Source organism: Chionomys nivalis, chromosome 20 (assembly GCF_950005125.1).
Source record: "Chionomys nivalis chromosome 20, mChiNiv1.1, whole genome shotgun sequence".
In the NCBI taxonomy this organism is placed as follows: Eukaryota; Metazoa; Chordata; class Mammalia; order Rodentia; family Cricetidae; genus Chionomys; species Chionomys nivalis.
The window spans coordinates 9,715,325-9,733,300 of NC_080105.1; the positions used below are offsets into that span (position 1 = coordinate 9,715,325).

Consider the following 17,976-nt stretch of genomic DNA (forward strand, 5'->3'; position numbering starts at 1 on the left):
AGTGCTGGGATTAAAGGCGTGCACCACCACCGCCCAGCAACTTACAGAATCTTAAGGAAAACCTAATCAGGAGGAGAAACTCCTATGCATCCCTCAAAACCTCAACTCCAGCGCTTGGGAGGCAGAGGGAGAAGGATCTCTGTGAGTTTGAGGCCAGCCTGGTCTATAGAGTAAGTTCCAGGACAGGCTCAAAAGCTACAGAAAAACCCTGTCTTGGAAAAAACAAACAAACAAACAAACAAAAACCTCAACTCTAATTCTTCATATAAGAAGCCAACTGCCTATTGCTGTGGGATAATGCTTTTGTACACTGTAAAGATCTGTCACTCATATTGGTTTAATAGAACGCTGATTGACCAGTAGCCAGGCAGGAAGTAGAGGCAGGGCAAGCAGACTAGGAGAATTCTGGGAAGAGGGAAGGCAGAGAGTCAGTCACCAGCCAGACTCAGAGGAAGTAAGATGAGAATGCCTCACTGATAAAAGGTACCAAGCCACGTGTCTAAACATAGACAGGAATTATGGGTTAATTTAAATTGTAAGAGCTAGTTCATAATTAACTTTAGCTAAAGGCCAAACAGTTTATAATTAATATAAGCCTCCGTGTTTGTTTGGGACTGAATGAATACAGGACCAGGTGGGACAGCCATCCAAGGGAAACCCTGCTTGCCTCTGTTCTCCACTGACATCATCAAGAGTGTGTTGTGACATTGTCAACACATTCCTACCTGAGTAGCCACCAGGTCCTGCTGGATCTGAGGCTTCTCTAGCCGAGGTAGGGCTGGGCCAGGTTGTATTTCCAGAATGGCCTGCACTGTTGCTTCTGCGTGGGGCATAGTGGGCCAGGGTGTGGTGTCAGGGCTGAGTGCCGGGGGGATCTTCACCAGAGCCCAGTGTTCCCGGAGATGCTGGATATAGCCATGGAGCTGAGCAGCCAGTTCCTGTGGTGTAGGCTTGTCCACACTGCTGCCCTCAGGGCTACAGGAGACAGGAGGGAGATCGTGATACATAACTGTCCCCACGGGGAAGTCTTCCAGCAGATAATATGGCAGCTGCTGGGGCTCAGTCCACAGAGAGCTTGCCCAGCATGCATGTGGCTCCATCCCGGCTCTCAGGAGGTGGAGGCAGGAGGGTCAGATACATAGCAAGGTGGTGGAACCTAGATGGTAGGAAGACCACCAGGGGAGTTTGTATGTAATTATGTGGTATGCACAGTCCGTACTGGACACTGAGGCTGCACAGACAGCTGAGACGCTCTCTGCAGTGAGTTCACAGGTACCGCGACAGACAGAAGAATAAAGGGCATTGCTCACCCTGCCAGGCCCCCACAGGGCTTTACAGTGCCTCCTTGCTTTAGGGCTACACCATGCCGGGGCACTTCCTGCTCTCTGCTTCCTGTTGCCATGATGGATTGACACTTCTGAAGTCAAAATCCAAAATTTAATAATTTTTCTTTTCACTGATTTTTCCCTCCAGCTTTAGAGGTTGAAACCAGAGTCTATGCATCTATGTGAGACTACGTGGTGATTTGCTTGTATGTTTGGTGTTGTATTTATTTATTTGAGACAGAATCTCTCTGTGTAGACCAGTATGGCCTAGAACTTGCTATGTAGACCAGGCTGACCTTGAGCTCCTCAAACTCTGCCTCCTGAGTGCTGGGATCAAAGGTTTGTGTCGCCACACTTGGTGTCACTGAATGGCCTATTCCAGTCAGGCCCCATGACAGGGACATTACATCCCCATATGCAGCAGGCTCTGGGACATGCACCCCATAGTTCAGCATAGCTCTTGTGCTTCCTGAGGGTACCTGGGCCAAGGTATCTCTCCATCCATAGCAGCTTCCTTCTCAACCAGCAGCCTAGATGCCTCTATCTCTGCAGCCTGCAGGTCACTCTTGGTGGCTCCAGCTCCAGCAGTCCTCAGAGTGAGCAGCACTCCATTTGCCTCCTCACAATCCTCGCTGTGGGACAGGATCTGAGTGTTTCAGCACTCAGTCCCAGCCCAGTAAGAGGTAGGCAGAGCTCTATGGATTCAAAGACAGCCTGGGCCACATAGCAAGTTCCAGGCCAACCTGGGCTATACAGTGAGACCCCATTTCAAATAAAAATACCACAAACCACTAAAAGACAGCCCCCACCCTACATACTTTATGGGTCAGAACAAGACCTCATGGTAAGGCCCTGTGCCTTCTGAAGGCCCTATGTCCCTCTTTACATAGGCTCATCTTGGGATGCAGCCCCGCTCCACTCCCAGCCACCACCGTCATTGGCAGTAGGCACAGACCTGTATTGCAGGGCCAGGCACAGGGTTGTGGTCTCAGCCTCCCGCTGGCCCAGCTGCATACTAAGTCTCTCACAGCGGCCCTTGTGACCCTTGAGCACAGCCAGCAGGAGGCGGTTGAAGCACTTCAACTTCTCAATGCTTCTGCCTCCAAAGAAGAGCAACAGTGAATATGAGTGAGGCCCCAATCAGCCAGAGCCCAGTTTCCTCCCCTCCATCTCTCTCACAACCCAGGGGCAGGAGGCCTGGTGCCCTTAAAAGCTCAGCAGCTTCAGGAAGTCCCTGAAACTAAGCAGATTCACTAGGATCCTCCCTGTTGGGGTAAGAAAAGTTCTTCTGAGACCAGCTGATTATAGTTGCAATGATGACTAGAGGTCAGACCAGATGCCAGACAAGGTTTAGACCAGAGTCACTTGGATGGGACACTCTCCAATGTGCTGAGCTGCCTTCAGGCTGTGAATTGCACTCCAGGCTCTCAGCTTTGTGAGCTGTCAGCCATGCTGGTGTGGGCTTTGGTGATGCAGCTGTCTTTGAGTTATTTCTGCTCATGTATGTAACCTTTCACTCATGATCCTATATGGAAACTCATTGGTGGACTAAGTTGAACTTTGGTGGTGTCTGTACTCTCGTGTGTCATGGCTCCCTACCTGGGATGAGTTGATGTGTACAGTATCTCCCCAGGAAAAGTTTTGTCACACACCACTAGGGAAGCCATAAAGCGCACATTGAAGCTTACCCGACACTGGAAAAGCAGAGGACATTACCGTCTAGACTCTGAAGACTTCAAAGACTTCAGACTCACCTGAGGTGCCCAGGGCTGCCCTTCTGCCCCAGAACTGCTGGAGTTGCTGCTGTTTGTACACCCTGCTCTGAGGAGGGGCGTGGGCAGGAAGCCTCCAGCTGCATCAGGGAATCCTCCAGTTCCTGCACCTGCCAGTGATGGAGGATCAGACTGTGGCTTCACCTACAGACAGTTCTGTCAGCAGCAGGAACCCAGCCAAGCCCTGTCCATATGACGTGAGACAGGTCCCCAATTGCCACTCAACACGTACCCCCCCCCCAACCTGGGGACTGCAGCTACTAGCAGGAGGTGGGGGAGGGAGGGACAGCTCTACTTTTTTTAGGATTTATTTATTTTTATTATTTTATGTACATCAGTGTTTTGCCTGCATGCATGTCTGTGTGAGGGTTTTGGGTTGCTGGGAACTGGAGTTACAGGCAGTCGTGAGCTGTCAAGTGGGTTCTGGGACCTGAACGTGGATCCTCTGGAAAAGCAGCCACTGCTCTTTTTTCCTTTCTAAATTTTTAAGAGACTCAGTGTTTCTCTGCGTTGTCTGGATCTCCCCAACTCAAGCCACCCTTCTCCCTCAGTCTCCCATGTAGCTGGAATTTCTCTCTCTCTCTCTCTCTCTCTCTCTCTCTCTCTCTCTCTCTCTCTCTCTCTTCTTTCTTTACTTCTTTCTTTCTTTCTTTCTTTTTTTTTTGCTTCTTTGTTTTTTCGAGACAGGGTTTCTCTGTAGCTCTGTAGCCTGTCCTGGAACTAGTTCTTGAAGGCCAGGCTGGCCTCGTACTCACACTCACAGAGATCCACCTGCCTCTGCCTCCCCATTGCTGGGATTAAAGGCGTGCACCCTGCGTGCAGCTGGAATTTCAAGTGTGCACCACCACACTGTGGAAGGAGAATTTCATTTCTGTGTTGGTGAGAGGAGTCTCAGCAAACTAAGAGCGGAGGAGTCTAGGCAGGGCTTTGCTCCCGTCCAGTCTGTTTTCCTTCTCTTTTGAGACAATGTTTGCTTATCTTGTCCAAGCTACTGTTAAATTGTGATTCTCCTGTCTCAGCCTCTGAAGTTCTTAGCATTGCAGGCTTGTTCCACTATAGATGGGTTTGACATTTCCCATCATCTGCCCATTTCCGGTCCCCTTCACCACTTCTCTGCTGTCACCCCACCCCCACCATCAGGGGCGTGGTCTACCACCAGACTGTTCCTCCCACAGTCAGCAGATGCAGCAGGTCCAGTTCCCCTCAGGACACAGATCCCTCTGCTTTCCCACCACACACAAAGCACAGCGGTAAATCCTGCTCCACCGCCACATCCTGAATACTGTGGTGGTCCCCCACTTGCCGCCATCTCCCCGACTCTATCCCAGCCACAGTGACCTCAGGATCTGCTGGTTCTGTCACTGTGACATCAGCTACAGTCATTTGGGAAGAGGAAACTAAAAGTTGAGAAAATGTTTCCCTCAGATAGACCTGCGGACATTTCCTTGATGACTAAGGTGGGAGAGCCTAGCTCACTGTGGGTGGGGCCATACCTGGGCTGGTGGTCCTGGATTCTATAAGAAAGCAGGCTGAGCAAGCCAGGAAGCAGCACCCTCCATGGCCTCTGCATCAGCTCCTGCCTCCAGCTCCCTGCCTTGAGCTCCCACTCCGGCTTCCCTCAGAGTTTTAAGATGAGAACAACAACAACAACAAACTTCTTCCTCCCCAGTTGCTTTTAGTTGTGGTGTTTTATCACAAATAGAAACCCTAAAACAGGATTATTCGGTGGTGTGTGTGCGTGTGTGTGTGTGTATGTGCAGTACCCAGGGCCTCATACTCTTCAGGCAAGGCCTCTATCGCCAAGGTACTCAGAACCTTAAAAAAAACAAACAAACAAACAAGCAGGCTGGCCTTCAACTCAATCTACATCGGTGAATTGACCTTGGTTGTGGCTGAGCAGTCTTTCACTTGAGATTGTCTCTCCTCAGCTTCTAGAGCACTGAGATCATGGGGTGCACCCTGCCTGGCTTCTTTCTGACCTTCAGTCTGGGCCTCAAGACCCCTCTTTTACTTTGCTGTTTTCCTTGGTCCCTTCTCTGGCATGGTTTTCATTGCTCCACATTGGTTTGTTGGCTGAACAAATGTGTTCGGGAGGCAGGATCTGTCTGTCCCCAGTCAGATGCTCACCTGTCTCTGCAGGGTCTCCTTCTCTGCCTGGGCATCCTTCAGGGAAGCTTGAGCGCAAACCAACTCCTCTTTCCGGCTGCCCAGGGCCAGCCGCAGCCAGGCGTTCCTCTCTATGAGGCTACCTGCCTCCTGCTGTCGCGACCCGGCTTCTTCCTGACTACTAAAGGACCCAGGTGTCCCCTGGCCACTGTCTTCTCCTTCCACTGGCCCTGCAAAGCTTAGGGAGTAGTGGCGCCAGGCGGCCACGGTGGCCTCAGGGGAGCTCAGCCTGCTCTGATGTCTCAGCAGGGCCAGTGTCCTGGGTGGCTGCCTGCGGGCTCAGGGGGCTTTCCACCTCAGCCTTTCACCCTTCTTCTGGCTTCAAGGCTAGGGCCCCATGGGATCCCACACAATAATCATCCTCAGGCCTGTGAAGACAACCGGGACCCCAACTACCTGAGGCTCAGCAGGGGCTTTGGGGCTAGATCTCAGAGTCCCTGGGAAGGGTGAGCAGGCAGTGAGCTGCATGGCTGAGGAGGAAAGGGAAGGGAAGGGAGAGCATGGAGGAGAGGAGGCAAGAGGAAGCTAAGGCAGATGTGTTGGGGGCGGCAGCTTTGTGAGGGCCACCTGCTGGAATAGAAGCACTAAATTCATCCTACCGGCTCCCGGGTCTCTGCAGGTCAGGACTAAGGAGTTCCGGAAGCAGCTCGAGTTTGGCCTCGAATCTCCCACTGGTGGTCTCTGCCTCCTTTGAACTCTCAGCCACTGGGTCCAGCTCCCCCTGCAAATGACACCCCATACCGAAGGCTCTCAGCCGTCAGGTCCAGCTCCCCCTGAGAATGACACCCCATCCCGCAGGCTTTCAGCCACTGGGTCCAGCTCTCCCAATAAATGACCCCCCATCCCGCAGGCTCTCAGCCACTGGGTCCAGCTCTCCCTATAAATGACACCCCATTCTGCATTCTCTCTGCTGTCAGGTCCAACTCCCCCTAAGAATGACTGCTCGCCACCACTGTAGGTTCTCAGTGAAGCAGGCTCACTCCTGGGCTCCGGGATCCATGGAATTGGGCACAGCAGGAAGAGGAGCACACTTACGGGTGGAGGATGCCTCCCTCGGCGACTTCGGGGCCCTGTGGCCCGGGCACTCATGGCTTCTTCCACCCCTGATCACGGCCTGCTCTCAGATTCCCTTTGTCGGCCTGGATCCTTGGTTCCCCCCGTAGGAGTTTTGGGTCAACTGCATCGATTGAACACATTTGAATATTTGACTGCCTCACGTGATGGCACTTACTCTTGTCCATTTGCCCCAACCTCTCGCCCTCTTCTCTACCTGACAATCCTTTTCTCTCAGCTGCCTGAAGGCATCGCTCTTATCTGTGCCCCCTCTCCCCTATGGAGGCGTGGGATAGGGATCCCAAGAATCTGTTTTCTTCCCAGGACTCTCCTAGCACCAAACTCCCTCTCATGTGTGTGTGTGTATGTGTGTCCACCCTCTGCTCTGCTCCAGGGCACCCTGGGAAAGGCCTGAGCCCCTGGGCGCATCTCAGGTCACCCTGGCTATGAGGCTGCACTGGCCAAGGCTGGTCTGGTACGGGCTGAGAAACAGGAAGGCCCCTGCCCTGGTCACGTGGACAGTTATTGTCTTGTTTCCTTCTCCAGGATGTCAGCTTCCTACCGAACGGGGACAGGGTGGGGTAGGGGACTCTTGTCCCACTCCAAGATAACAGCTACCCCCGTATTCCAAACCTTTGGTCCCTCCATTTCCTCAGGTTTTCTGTGTCCCCATGTTCAGCGGGGCTCACTCCACTGTAATATCATTTATTATTATTACTTTTATTTATTTATTTTATTTTACTTTTGGTTTTTTGAGATAGGGTTTCTCTGTGGTTTTGTAGCCTGTCCTAGAACTAGCTCTTATAGACCAGGCTGGTCTCGAACTGACAGAGATCCACCTGCCTCTGCCTCCCGAGTGATGGGATTAAAGGCGTGCACCACCACCGCCCGGCTTATTATTATTTTTATGTGTTTCTAAAACAAAAACCCTGTAGGAGTGGGCCCCAGCATTGAAATAAAATTATGTCTTTCATTCCTTTGCTTTTTTCATTTGTGTTTGTGGTGGGTAAGCTGCATGCTCTTCTCCTTCCACCATGCAGGTCTCCGGGATAGAGTCAGGTCTTCGGGTTTGGGGTGCCTGCCTCTGTTCACCATGCTACAATGTTTCTCTTCAACAAGAAGGTCCGCTCTTCCCACAGAGCCCTACTTGTCTGCGTCAGAAGGCTCCGGTGGGACATTGAGCCTGTCCACAGTGTGTCTGCTGGCTTTTCTTTTTACTTTTTCTTTCCATCATGGTTTTTAGAAGAGTCTCGTATAGTGCGCGATAACTTGAGCTCCCGATCTTCATCTTCTGACCTCTGGGGTGCTGGAATGACAGGTGTGCACTATCAGCCCCCATCGCGATAATATTGGATGAGTGTCAACATATGTAAAATAAGAACAAAAATAAGCCGGGCGGTGGTGGCAATCTCCTTTAATACCAGCACTTAGGGGCCATAGAGCACTTGGGAGTTCAAGATCAGCCTGGTCTACAAAGAGAGTTCCAGAACAGCTAAGACAGAGAAGCCCTGCCTCAAAAAAAAATCGATCAATAAATAGGTGGATAGATATAGATAAATAAACAAACAAACAAGCAGAAATAAATAGTTGAGAGAGCCTTTGGCAAACCCAAGCCAAGCCAAACCCTATCCTGTCAATCATCAATCAGCCCCACCCAGGTCAGTTTCCTGCCCTATCACAGCAGCATCTTTGACAACTGTTGTCTGCTGAATCCAGAACTACAAGCTCCCCCCAATCTTGCTTAAGTCAACTCTGGACCACACCCATTCCCAATAATACCCTATCTCAGTCCCACTCCTGCCGGTTATACTCTAATTTATATCTCCGGGATCGCCTCAGCCTATCAGCGTCCAGGTCCTGAGGTTCCTGGAACTACATTTCCCAGAAGGCGTCACCGCAACTCCGCACAAACTTCCGGTCAGGAAGATGGCGGCTATCTAGAACCCTGTGACTGACTAGCTGCGGTACCTAGGCTGCAGAGTGGAACCTGGCTGTGTGACCGCGCGCGAGCTTTGTGTCGCTGTGATCAAACTTCGATCCGGCTTGCTGCAGCTCTAGGTTCGTTCTGCTTGAGGAGCTGGGGTCTGTGGAGTCCCGAGTCGGAGACATCGCAAGAAACGTGCATCTATTGCGCGGTATGCGACTTGGATGGCGTCTGCCTCCCACAGACCTGACCACCCGAGTCCGCGCCAAGCTCTCGTGCACGATCCAGTCACTCACGCGCTGTAGCCTCGGGCGACAGAAACCCAGACACAAGCTCGCCAAAGCCAGCAAGGCAAGTGGGGCGCTCAGGAAAGGCTTCAGGCACAGCTGGATCCAGGCGCCCAGAAGTGGCTTAGGCGGTCAGCCAGGCGTCTCTTCGCGCAGGCGCCGCCCCAGGGGGAAAAGGGGGCATGAAAAGCCTTCAACTGTATGTTCTCAGCTTGGCAAACCCATTAGGTCTCTTTTCCTTTTCTGTCTCTTGGAACTCTCAAGTGTGGGAGCCACTGAAGGCCTTACTGGGTCAAATACCCATCTCTGAGTATTGCCGGTGACCAGGCAGCTGTGTTTATTGGCCCAGTGAAGGGCAGAGACAGTGTTTGCCCTGTTACAAGAGGTGTAAAGCTAAGATTGGGGCACAGTTCATTTGATGGAGTGCTGTGGTTCTGGGTGGAGTGCTTACCCAGCACGCATGAGGCCCTGGGCACCACATACACCGGGTGCTGCAACCTCAACATGCAGAAGGTGGATGCCGAGGGCCAGGGTTACCAGGTCACTCGAAGCCATGTATGTTATGTATGTGAGTTAGCGGCCAGCCTGGGCTACACGAAACTGTGTCACAAACAAAAAAGAAGGCAAATGAAAAAGCTGTTCTTTACTTCTCCTGTGGGTGGTTCCTGGCCTCACTCTTTTATTTATTGAGCTCTACATTTTTCTCTGCTTTCCTCCCTGTCTCTCCCCTCCCTCTTTCAACCCTCCCCCAAGGTCCCCATGCTCCCAATTTACTCAGGAGATCTTGTCTTTTTATACTTTCTACTTCCCATGTAGATTAGATCTATGTAAGTCTCTCTTAGCGTCCTCATTGTTGTCTAAGTTCTCTGGGATTGTGGTTTGTAGGCTGGCTTTCTTTGCTTTATATTTAAAAACCACCTATGAGTGAGTACATGTGATAGTTGTCTTTCTGTGTCTGGGTTACCTCACTCAAAATAATGTTTTCTAGCTCCATCCATTTTCCTGCAAAATTCAAGCTGTCGTTATTTTTTTTCTGCTGTGTAGTACTCCATTGTGTAAATGTACCACATTTTCCTTATCCATTCTTCGATCAAGGGACATTTAGGTTCTTTCCAGGTTCTGGGTGTGACAAACAAAGCTGCTATGGACATAGTTGAGCACATGTCCTTGTGGCATAATTGAGCATCCTTTGGATATATACCCAAAGTGGTATTACTGGGTCTTGGGGAAGGTTGTTTCCTAATTTTCCGAGAAATCACCATACTAGCCGGGCGATGGTGGCACACGCCTTTAATACCAGCACTCGGGAGGCAGAGGCAGGCGGATCTCTGTGAGTTCGAGACCAGCCTGGTCTACAGAGCTAGTTCCAGGACAGGCTCCAAAGCCACAGAGAAACCCTGTCTCAAAAAACCAAAAAAAAAAGAAAAAAAAAAAAAAAGAAATCACCACACTGACATCCAAAGAGCCTGTACCAGCTTGCATTCCCACCAGCAATGCAGAAGTGTTCCCTTTTCCCCACAACCTCTCCAGCATGAGCTGTCATCTGTGTTTTGGATCTTGACCATTCTTACAGGTGTGAGATGGAATCTCAGAGTTGTTTTGATTTGCATTTCTCTGATGACTAAGGATGTTGAACATTTCCTTAAGTGTCTTTCAGCCATTTTAGATTCCTCTGTTGAGAATTCTCTGTTTAGGTCTGTACTCCATTTTTTTTATAATGGATTATGTGTTCTTTTGGCGTTCAATTTCTTGAGTTTTGTATATTTTGGAGAACAGACCTCTGTCTGATGTGGGGTGGTGAAGATCTTTTCCCATTCTGTAGGCTGTCGTTTTGTCTTATTGGCCGTGTCCTTTGCTTTACAGAAGCTTTTCAGTTTCAGGAGGTCCCATTTATCATAGGCATACTGACAGGTGTAAGATGGTATCTCAAAGTTGTTTTAATTTGCATTTCCCTTATCCCTAAGGAGGTTGATCATGACCTTAAGTGTCTTTTGGCCATTTGAATTTCTTCTGTTGAGAATTCTCTGTTCAGTTCAGTGCCCCATTTTTAATTGGGTTAATTAGCATTTTAAAGTCTAGTTTCTTGAGTTCTTTATATATTTGGAAGATCAGAACTTTGTTTGTTGCAGAGTTGGTGAAGATCTTCTCCCAGTCAGTGGGTTGCCTTTTTATCTTAGTGACAGTGTCCTTTGCTTTACAGAAGCTACTCAGTTTCAGGAGGTCCCATTTATTCAATGTTGTCCTTAATGTCTGTGCTGCTGGGGATAAACGTAGGAAGTGATCTCCTGTACCCATATGTTGTAGAGTACTTCCCACTTTTTCTTCTATCAGGTTCAGTGTGTTCAGACTAATATTGAGGTCTTTAATCCATTTGGACTTGAGTTTTGTGCATGGTGATAAGATTTGGATCTATTTTCATTCTTCTACAGGTTGACAACCAGTTCTACCAGCACCATTTGTTGAAGATGCTCTCTTTTTTCCATTGAATACTTTTAGCTCCTTTATCAAAAATCAGTTGTTCATATGTTTGTGGCTTAAAATCAGGGTCTTATCCTCGGTTCCATTGATCGACTTTTCTGATTTTATGCCAATACCAAGCTGTTTTCAATACTGAAGCTCTGTAATAGAGTTTGAGGTCAGGGATGGTAATGCCTCCAGACGATTCTTTATTATATAAGATTGTTTTGGCTATACTGGGTTTTTTGTTTCTCCATATAAAGTTGATTATTGTCCTCTCAAGATCTGTGAAGAATGTTGATGGGATTTTAATGGGGATTGCATTGAATCTATAAATTGCCCTTGGTAGAATTGCCATTTTTACTATGTTGATCCTCCCAATCCAAGAGCAAGGGATATCCTTCCATTTTCTGGTATCCTCCTCAATTTCTTTCGTCATAGACTTAAAGTTCTTGTCAAATAGATCCTTCACTTCCTTGGTTAGAGTTACCCCAAGATATTTTATGCTATTTGTGGCTATCGTGAAGGGTGATGCTTCTCTGATTTCCATCTCTGCTTCCTTATCCTTTGTTTATAGGAGGGCAACTGATTTTTTGGAATTGATCTTGTATCCTGCAACACTACTAAAGGTGTTTATCAGCTGAAGGAGTTCTTTGCTGGAGTTTTTGGGGTCGCTTATGTACACTATCATATCATCTGCAAATAATGAAAGTTTAACTTCTTCCTTTCCAATTTGAATCCCTTTGATCCCTTTATGTTGTCTTATTGCTATTGCTTGAATTTCAAGCACTATATTAAAGAGGTATGGAGAGAGTGGACAACCTTGTCGTGTTCCTGATTTTAGTGGAATAGCTTTGAGTTTCTCTCCATTTAATATGATGTTAGCTGATGGCTTGCTATAAATAGCTTTTATTATACTTAGGTATGACCCTTGTATTCCTAATCTCTCTAAGACCTTCATCATAAAGGGATGTTGAATTTTGTCAAATGCTTTTTCAGCATCTAATGAAATGATCATATGGTTTTTTTTTCAGTTTATTTATGTGATGGATTACACTGATAGATTTTTGTATGTTGAACCAGCCCTGCATCTCTGGGATAAAGCCTACTTGATCATAATGGATAATTTTTCTAATGTGTTCTTAGATACGGTTTGCCAGTATTTTATTGAGTATTTTTGCATCGATGTTCATGAGTGAGATTGGCCTGTAGTTCTCTTTCTTGGTTGTGTCTTTGTGTGGTTTTGGTATCAGAGTAACTGCAGCTTCATAAAAGGAATTTGGCAATGACTTCTCTGTTTCTATATTGTGAAATACATTAAGGAGTATAGGTATTAGGTCTTCTTGAAGTTCTGGTAGAATTCTGCATTGAAGCCGTCTGGACCTGGGCTTTCTTTGGTGGGGAGGCTTTTTATAACAACTTCTAATTCTTTGCGACTAACAGGTCTATTTAGATTGTTCACCTGGTCCTGGTTTAACTTTGGTATATGGTACTTATCTAAAAAAGTGTCCATTTCTTTTACATTTTCCAATTTTGAGGCATACAGGTTTTTGTAGTAAGATCTAATGATTCTCTGAATTTCCTCTGTGTCTGTGGTTATGTCTCCCTTTTCGTTTCTGATCTTGTTAATTTGCGTATTCTCTCTCCGCCCTTTGATTAGTTTGGATAGGGGTTTATCAATCTTATTGATTTTCTCCAAGAACCAGCTTTTTGTTTCATTGATTCTTTGGATTGTTTTCTGTGTTTCTATTTTGTTGATTTCAGCCCTCAATTTGATTATTTCCAGTTTTCTACTTCCCTAGGTGAGTCTGCTTCTTTTTTTTTAAAGCTTTCAGGTGGGCTATTGAGTCTCCAATGTGTGCTTTCTCCGTTTTCTTTAAGTGGGCACTTAATGCTATGAACTTTCCTTTTAGCACTGCTTTCATAGTGTCCCATAGGTTTGAGTATGTTGAGTCTTCGTTTTCATTGAATTTAAGAAAGATTTTAATTTCTTTATTTCTTCCTTGATCCAGGTGTGGTTCAGTAGTTGACTGTCCAGTTTCCATGAGTTCGTAGGCTTTCTGGGGATAGCATTGTTGTTGAATTCTAACTTTAATCCATGGTGATCTGATAAGACACAGGTGGTTACCGATATTTTTTTGTAGCTGTGTAAGTTTGCTTTGTTACCGAGTATGTGGTCTATTTTCGAGAAGGTTCCATGCGCTGCAGAGAAGAAAGTATATTCTTTCTTATTTGAGTGGAATGTTCTATAGATGTCTGTTAAGTCCATTTGATTCACAACCTCCCTTAATCCTCTTATTTCTCTGTTAGGTTTCTGTTTGATTGACCTGTCCATTGGTGAGAGAGGAGTGTTGAAATCTCCTACTATTAGTGTGTGTGGTTTGATGACTGCCTTGAGTTTCAGTAACGTTTCTTTTACATAAGTGGGTGCTTTTATATTAGGGGCATATATATTCAGGATTGAGAATTCATCCTGGTGAATTGTTCCTGTTATGAGTAGAAAATGTCCCTCTCCATCTCTTTTGATTGATTTTAGTTTGAAGTCAACTTTCTTAGAAATTAGTATGGCCACACCTGCTTGTTTCTTAGGTCCGTTTGCTTGATAAACCTTTTCCCAGCCCTTTACTCTGAGTAGATATCTGTCTTTGTGGTTGAGGTGTGTTTCTTGTAAGCAGCAGAATGTTGGATCCTGTTTTCGAATCCAATCTCTTAGCCTGTGCCTCTTTATAGGTGAGTTGAGTCCATTGATATTAAGTGATATTAATGACCAGTGGTTGTTAACTCCGGTCATTTTTCCTTTCTCTCTTTCTTTCTTTTGGTAGTAGAGTTTGTGTGTTTCCCTTCTTCAAGTTGTGCTGGTGAAGGGTCATTAGATGTCTGAGTTATTGTGGGCATTGTTGGACTCCTTGGGTTGTGATTTTCCTTCTATTACTTTCTGTAGGGCTGGATTTGTGGCTACGTATTCTTTAAATTTGTTTTTATCCTGGAAAATTTTGTTTTCTCCATTTATAGTGAACGAAAGCTTGGCTGGGTACAGTAGTCTGGGCTTGCATCCATGGTCTCTTAGTTTCTGCAGCACATCTATCCAGGACCTTCTGGCTTTCATGGTTTCCATAGAGAAATCAGGTGTAAGTCTGATAGGTTTACCTTTATAGGTAACTTGACCTTTTTCCTTTGCAGCTCTTAATATTCTTTCTTTATTCTGTATGTTTTGTGTTTTGATTATTATATGACGAGGAGATGTTTTTTTTTGATCCAGTCGATTCGGTATTCTGTATGCTTCTTGGACCTTCAAAGGAATATCTTTCTTAAGGTTGGGAAAGTTTTCTTCTATAATTTTATTAAATATATTTTCTGGACCATTGAGCTGTACTTCTTCTCCTTCTTCTATCCCTATTATTCTTAGGTTTGGTCTTTTTATTGTGTTCCAGATTTCCTGAATGTTTTGTGATGAGAATTTGTTGGTTATGCTGTTTTCTTTAATCAGAGAGTTTATTTTCTCTATGGTATCTTCAGTGTCTGAGATTTTTTCTTCTATCTCTTGTAATCTGTTGGTGGTACTTGTCTCTGTAGTTCCTGTTCGTTTATCCAAATTTTCCATCTCCATCCTTCCCTCGGTTTGTGTTTTCTTTATTACTTCCACTTCATTCTTCAAGTTTTGAACCGTTTCCCTTACCTGTTTGATTACTTTTTCTTGTTTCTCTTGGTTTTCTTGGGTATCTTTGAGAGATTTATTCATTTCCTCTACCTTTTTGTTTGTAATCTCTAATTGATTATGGCAGTTTTTCACCTCCTGTTTAAGGTCCTCTATTATTTTCATATAATTCACTTTTGAGTCGAATTCTTCTAATTCTTCAGGATTAGGGTGTACACTTCTCATTTCGGGATTCCTGGATTCTGGTGATGTCACGTTGCTTTTCAATTTGTTGGGGGAATTCTTGCATTGGCGCCTGCCCATCTTTTCCTTCAAATGGAGCCAGGAGAGGCCTGGTGTCTTGGATCAGTCTTTGCTGTGACTAACTCTCTGGGTGTATGTCCTCAGTGTAGGGGCAGGAACCGTTCCTTTGCAGATGAACTCCTCAACACCAAAACAGGGATGCCTGGTATTCCAATGACCCGCGGAAAGAAGGCTGAATGCAAGGTGTAGGGCGGGGTCGAGTAGAACACAGGCGACACTGCAGTTCAAGCTGGAGGTGCCTGCGCTCCCTTTCGGGGGTTGCTGAGGCCTGCCCGCTAGGCAGGCACTCACTGCTCTGGTTGGGTAGCCTTAGTGTAGGGGGGTTTGTGCTCTCTACCGGGACAGTCCGCCCCAGGATAGCACACACTCACCAGTCCAGATGGAACTTCTCAGCACCTGCACAGGGACTCCTGGTAGCTCCAATGAGCCAGGGACCAATGGAAGTAGGGGGCAGGCAGAGCAGGTCCAGGAGAGCACAGCAGACACTGCAGCCCCAGCAGCAGGGGCTCGCGTTCCCTGGCAGGGACCTTGAGGCCTGCCCTCTAGTCAGGCTCTCACTGCTCTGGATGTTTTATTTTCTGTGCGTGTGTCTGTATGTGCACATGTGGAGGTCTAAAGGTAACTTCTGGGAACTGATTTTTCTCCTCCATCGTGTGGGTCATCAGGGTTGGCAGCGTCAGGGTTGGCAGCTGGCTCCTTCACCGTCTGCACCACTCTGTTCCTAGGCAGACGCAGGGACTGCCTGCCCGAGCCTCCTCCCTCACACTGGCCGAGTGTCTGCAATGTTTCGTGGGAGCCATCTTCTACGTGGGCAAGGGGACCCGTGCCCGGCCGGATGCCCACCTCTGGGAAGCCCTCGGCTACCTTGAACGCCCAGGGAAAAATGTGAGGACAAGGGGCAGGAGTGGTCAGGCCTGCCAGTCTTCAGACAGTCGGAGGGCAGAAGGCTTAGGACCCGACTCCTGATTCCACCCCCTAGGCCTGTCCCAAGGTACGCCAGATCTTAGACATCTGGGCCAGCGGCCGAGGTGTCCTTTCCCTACACTGCTTCCAGCACACGGTGGCCATGGAGGCGTACATGCGGGAGGCCTGCCTGTTGGACGCCCTAGGTAAGGTTCGGGCTTTTAGGGCTGAGGTCTCAGGGAAAGTGAGCTCTGAATTCCCTCACTGTTCATGTTCATTCCCATGGTGGGTAGTTACTGAGTGCCACCTGCATACCTAGAACACGCCTGTCGAAATATAGTCTGTGCCGCTTATTGTGGAGGAGGGGTGGGTGGAGGCCACGCCATGACTTTGCCTCTGATCTGTCCAGGTATCCAGACACTGACCAACCAGAAACAGGGCCACTACTATGGAGAGGCTGGCCACCCACGAAGCGGCGGCGCTTGGGGGTGTATCTGCTGCACCGCGCTCTGCTAGTTTTCCTGGCTGAGGGGGAAGGAGAGCTGAGGCCGCAGGACATCCAGGCCCGAGGCTGAGTGCTGAGGACATGATCGTGAAGCATGAGCCATGGGGTCCCCAGCTGGGTCCCCAGCTCTGGCTTTAGAGGCTTGGTGTGTGTATGTGTGCTGAAGTGTGTGAGTGATGCTGCGTCTGGGTGCTCCTGGATAGGTGGTGAGCTCCCATTGTGTGTGCGGGGCAAACCAGCCGAGGGGCAGAAGGGCCTCTAGAACGTTCTACTTTCAGGCCAGACGTGTTAGTGGTGGCCTACCACCACAACCTCGGGAGGATGGGGCAGGAGGATTGCTAGTTGGAGATCAGCCTGGAGACTGGAAACTGGCATACATTTGTATTCGGTTAGAGGCCTCTGAGTGTGTTTAGTGGCGACAATCCTTCCCCTGTGGGTGTCCACCCTCCAGGGCCCAAATATGTTCTCGGGAGAGCATCGAGGGTCAAGCAAGGCTGCAGAGCTCAGACTGACTGGGAGCGGAGTGTGTGTGCATGTGCGTGTGTGTGTGTGCTCGTGTGTGTTTGTGTGTGTGTGTGTGTGCAAGCGCGCGAGTACACCTATAGTGTTCCTAGGAATGCCTTACCCCTCCGCAGTCCTGTGCTGTGTCTAGCCCCTTGCCCTCTAAGCATCCAGGCAGCCTTAGGTTGTGGTCTTCCTCTCCGTTCCTCACCCTTCTCCATCACCAAGTGGCTGCCTTCCTCCAAGAGCTTCAGGAAAGCCCACAGCAGGATCTGCAGGCACATGGGGAAGTCCCTCCTGCTGTCTACCCTTCAGCCCCACCCAGATGGATCTCCAAGATGGCCCGCCACCCTGCTGGAACCTCACCAGGTATTCATTCACTCGGTTAACACCCATTAAGCGCCTACAGTATGCCTGAGGTAGGACTTCTCAACCTTGGCTCTGTGGACCGCTTGAGGTTGCATCTCTGCTGTGGGACATCGCGTGTGTGTTGTAGGGTGCTGGGCGTCCCCCCTTTCAGGATACAAGGGAAACTCTGCCCTCTTCCACCAGAAGGTTGCCCACCTGTCTTGGGTCACACCACCTGGAAGCGCCACTGAGGAAGATCAGTCCTCCAGATCGCCCAGCTGACAGCCCTGCCCAGGCAGAGACCACGCCCACCATAAGTCACACCCACTTAAAGCAAGCCACAGCAAGGCTTGTAGCCTAGGAACCATACTCACCTGGAAGCTGTGGAACTGCGGCCGCCCCCTTCACTTGGACATAGATTGAGGCATCTGAGGGCCATGCCTCCCGGTGCCACGCCCCCAGATTCTCCATGCAGCTAGCTGCTGCTTCGAAATGGGGGCCTTCTGTTTCACTCAGATGCTACCTGATGGCTGGTTGTGGCCAAGAAACCAGGTTCCCAGCTCAAATACTTTTTTTTGTTTGTTTTGCTTTTGCTTTTTTTGAGACAGGATTTCCCTGTGTTGTCCTGGCTGTTCTGGAACCCGCTCTGTAGACCAGACTGGCCTCAAACTCACAGAGATCCGCCTGCCTCTGCCTCTGGAGTGCTGTTATTAAAGGCGTGCGCCACTGCCTGGCTCCAGCACAAATTCTTTTCGATTATTTTTATTTCATGTGCAC

The 17,976-nt window shown here is 48.3% G+C and overlaps 2 pseudogenes; one reads left to right on the forward strand and one right to left on the reverse strand.

The window, feature by feature from the left end:
- Positions 1–710: 710 nt before the first annotated feature.
- LOC130863177 (harmonin-binding protein USHBP1-like) lies at positions 711–6,379 on the reverse strand (annotated as a pseudogene).
- Positions 6,380–8,453: 2,074 nt separating this feature from the next.
- On the forward strand, positions 8,454–16,420 carry LOC130863178 (ankyrin repeat and LEM domain-containing protein 1-like; annotated as a pseudogene).
- The last annotated feature ends 1,556 nt before the right edge of the window (positions 16,421–17,976 follow it).